This window comes from Argopecten irradians, chromosome 11, assembly GCF_041381155.1.
Source record: "Argopecten irradians isolate NY chromosome 11, Ai_NY, whole genome shotgun sequence".
NCBI lineage: Eukaryota > Metazoa > Mollusca > Bivalvia > Pectinida > Pectinidae > Argopecten > Argopecten irradians.
Window position 1 is genome coordinate 13,502,373 of NC_091144.1, and position 4,923 is coordinate 13,507,295.

A 4,923-nucleotide genomic window follows, 5' to 3' on the forward strand; every position below is an offset into this window, starting at 1 on the left:
TCAATTCAAAATAATCCTCGTCATACCCCGAATTAAACGGAAACAGTTTTCGACCACTAGCCGCCCATACTCATGTCGGACACCGAAACAAAAATTAAGTTGATCATTAAAAATAAAGATCAAAGATTTAGCAATGGAAGTTGGTAAACAAATAAACAACAAATCTAAGGCAATTAATCACGTAAAAGAACAGCTAGATAAACTTATACAATCAAACTCTAATGATCCAGTAATTCATAACAAAATAGAGAAATTAAAAATTAAAATAAAACAATTCAATAATAACAAAGCAGATGCTGCTAAAGTGAGATCGAGGTTTAAGATTTTGAAGAAGGAGAACATTCAACAATGGGGGGGGGAGAAAAGAAAAATGCCGAAAATGTGCAGTGGTATAGAATAAAAAATGAGGAAGGTAACTATTTAAGTGGGATTGATGATATACTCAAAGAGCAGACAAAGTTTAAAAAAAATCTTTATTTAAGACAGAGGGATGGAGTAATGATAAAGCTGAATACTTAACAACGTGTATGGAAAATAAATTAACTAATGGAAAAGATGCATCTAGATAGGCCTATTAAACAAGAAGAAATTACTAAAGCAATTAATAATTTGAAATTAAATAAATCCCCAGGAGAAGATGGGATAACATCTGAGTTCAATTAAAATATTGGTACTTGATTACAGCTGAGATTACAAAATTGATTATGGAATTTTTTTAGAAACTTAAAGATAACAAATTCTCAACATAAAGGTAATATAAAATTGTTATGTAAAAAAGGTGAAAGAGAAGATATAAGAAAGTGGAGACCTCTAACCCTTTTAAATACTGATTTCAAAATAATTGCAAAAGTTTTAAGTAATAGATTAAAAATTATTTTACCAAGAATAATACATACTGACCAAAAAAAGGATTTGTATCAGAGCGAAACATAATGGATGCTAATAGACTTCTACAGGATGTAATAGACTATTGTGAAAGGGAACATCAAGAAGGATCGATGATATGTTTAGACCAAGGATTTATAAGTAAAAAGTTTTTGACAGAATTGAGTGGGGTGGGTTTTGAAATATTTACACGAGTTCAAATTTGGAAATAATTTTTGCAATTGGATATGTATGCTCTTGATAAACTCAAAAACATGTATACAGACAAATAGCTATACATCGGCCTATTTTGAAATCTCAAGATTAAGCCGTCAAGACTGCCCAATGGCACCATTACTTTATATTATACAGGCAGAGCCACTAGCATGTGCTATCAGATCTGATAAAGAAATAAAAGGAATACAGCTACCAGAATCAGATAATATTGAAACCAAATTAAATATGTTTGCGAACGATAAACAGCTTATGGAAAAATAGAAAATCTATAGAACAAGCATTTAAACTACTAAAGATATATGAAGATGCATCAGGTGTAAAAATAAATTATAATAAAACAGAGGGTATCTACCTAGGACTATGGAAAAACAAAGAGCCGATATTCAAAAAAAAAATAAAAGGGTCAAAAACTGCTGTAAAACATTAGGCGTCTTTCATGGACATGTGATAAATAATGATAATATATGGAAAGAAAAAATTCAGAAGATTAAGAATTGTCTACAAGTATGGAAAACAAGAAATCTCACTTTTAAAGGGAAAACACTAATCATCAAATCTTATATTATATCCTTATTAGGATTTGAGATAGAAGCAAGAGGCATTCCTGAGAAGTATTACAGGAAATGAGCAAAATCATATGGCACTACATATGGGATGGGAAAGTTAATCTAATAGAAAGAAAAGCTTGTTGTAATAGTAAATTGAATGGAGGAATAGAAATGATAAATCTGACAGACTTGGTAGAAAATAACAGTATATAGAATTCTGCACACAAAAACCGAGGCATGGAATGCTATTGGGAAACTCTACTTAAAATATTTGATAATAAATACATGCAATTAACCAATTTTCTAGCTAGATGTTCTGACTTGAATGGATTAAATATTAGCAATCAAATTCCTAAATTCTTTTACACTATTTTGAGAGCATGGTCAAATATGAAATCTAAAATAGTACTGAAATATCACAAATTTTGTCACAACCATTATTCGGTAACAAAAAACACTAAAGTGTCTGACATATGGGATGAGAACAGGAAAAACTTTATAAACAACCAAGAACTTTTAAGGAAACTTATATTTAAACCTACATGTAATTGGAATGCCGAGATTTCTAAAATAAAGAAAGCTATACCTAAAAAATATATTGAAATTATTAAAGGTAATGAACCAGAACCAGAACATAAACAACATATATATCAAAAATAAATTAGATATATGTGTTTTTGATGTAAATCATTTTGAAATTGTAAAGCCAAAAAAACTTAAATTGAAACCCTGCATACTATTACTACACCAATTATTAGACCAAAAGCAAAAATGAAATGGAATACTCAATTTCAGAAGGAAATAGATTGGATGAATGATTGGAAATTTTTTGGATATACCGACTATGCAATTACAAATAAAATGAAAGAATTTCAATGGAAAAGTATACATAGGGTAAAATATAATGAAAACAAAAGAAGTCTAATGAATAGATCCGATGGACTATGTCATATGTGAAGAACTGAATATGAGACTTTAACCCATTTGTTTTTTAACTTTTTATTCACAACATAATAGTTAGACATAATACATGCTAATCTTTACAATAATGAAAGTTTTGACACTGTAAATATGACATGGAATATTGATGAGGAGAAAATGGTGCTCGGTGACTGCATTGATAATTTATTGAAAAATGCAATATCTAACACAGTCATAATTACAACTAAATGGGTTATATGGAAGATCAGGAATTTAAAAAAATAGTATTAAGATAATCTGTCCTTATACATAAAAATCAAACAAAATGTGAAAAGGGAATTGATAGTTTCAAATTACCGAAGTTTATAACAAAAACTGTGACTTAAGAACTACATGTATTTATGAATCAAGTATATGTGAGAGTAAGCTCCCTATGTTGTTGATATTAATGTAATACTATTGTGTTTTTCATACTCCTTAAAACTACTTATGGATTGATAAGAAGTTAAATTAAAAAATTCAAAAAAGAAAGTACATATTAACATTACATAATATGTGTACCACTGAAATTATTAAAAGTAAGAAATCATTTATATCAATTTGTAATAGAATGTCAGAATAGATGATACGGAGTAGTCTCCCTTCTACCGATTTTTTTATATTAGAGTTGTCTCCCATTACCTGACATTATTTGATCTACACAATGTAAATTAATTATTTGCAATTACAAGTTTCAATTTATTTTGAATGGATATGAATGATTGAGAGGTAATGATGAATGAATGATGAATACATCTGTAAATAATGTGAAAGCGGTGAAAGTTTGTGTTCAAGATTAGAATAATCTATTTAGATATGGAAATTTGTGTGCAAGTCCTTCTAAGAAAGGAGCATATTTATATAGCTATATTGAATAAAAAAAGAAGATCATTAGCAGTAATAACGTCAGAATCAAATCTACCGATAGCTTTTGAAGTACCATGTACAAAACCCATGGCTGTATAAATCTGTGTTGACATGGTAGCCCTTACAGAAATATAAGGCCTCTGGCACACAGTTGCAGCAATATTGCGGCAATATAGCGGCAATATGCCTGCAATACATACTTTTCGTATGCAAATGAGTTTGGCGCACTCACTTGCCGCACCATTGCCGCACATACTTGTCGCACCAAAGCTGCAAACACTTGCCGCAATAAAGCTGCACATAGTTGCAGCAATATTGCCACAATACATACTTTTCGTATGCAAATGAGTTTGCCGCACACACTTGCCCAACCATAGCCGCACACATTTGCCGCACCAAAGCAGTACACTCATTTGCCGCAACAAAGCCCGCACATAGTGTGGCACTATTGCCGTTAGCTTCCTTGTTTATATTTAAACAAGTACCAAGGTATAAATAGAAAAGTTTGAAAAATCACAAGAGTCATTCTTTTGATTCTTGGTACATGTATTATGCAATGACCTTTTGAAGTCATTTGTTGATGAAATTGGTCTTAATCTTGACCAAGAATTACCTTGTCAGCATCAAATAAAAATCATTGTTCCGGGAAACATGAATAGAATAAAGATATATATACATGCACATTTAAGTGTTTGTGACATAAAATGACTATAAACCAATAAAAACAATTATATTGCTTAAATTTCACCAACAAACCTTATCAAATCCAATGACGCTATCAGACTATATCCACTTGTAACTTATCTTAAATCCAATGAAAGAAGTTTCCATTACCTCTGTCCTTCATACACCAAAACCTCTTGAATCAATGTTTGAATTGAAAGTCAACTGATTGTAACCTTTAGCAAAGGATTATGGGAGTACCCATAATTCTTTGTTGTACTGCGGCAATATAGCAGCAATATTGCGGCCGCCTTCCTAAAGTTTTCTGTGTAGGATGCTTCTAGTACAATTCGCGGCACACAGATTTTTAAAGAAAAGTTTCTTGCACAAAAGCCGCAATATTGCGGCGATATAGCTGCAACAAAATATTATTGTGGCAATAGTGCCAGAACGGTGCGGCACACAGATCAGTGTGCCGCAATATAGCTTATATATTGCAGCAATATTGCTGCACACTTAAGCTTTCTGTAAGGGATGTTCATTTTGCTGCGTGTCATAGTGATAGTCAACTACTGCGCGGTAATTAGGCTGATGCCGATAATTGTTTGATTAATTATGTAAGGACGGCCTCCCATGTATGCGGTGTGTTGCGTGTATATTGTGCGAGGTGCTTGTTTTGGGATACTGCGGTATATTCGTGTTGTATCTTCTTGTATAGTGGAACTGTTGCCCTTTTTAAAGTGCTATTTCACTGACGCCGAAGACACAAAGCAACACACCCCAC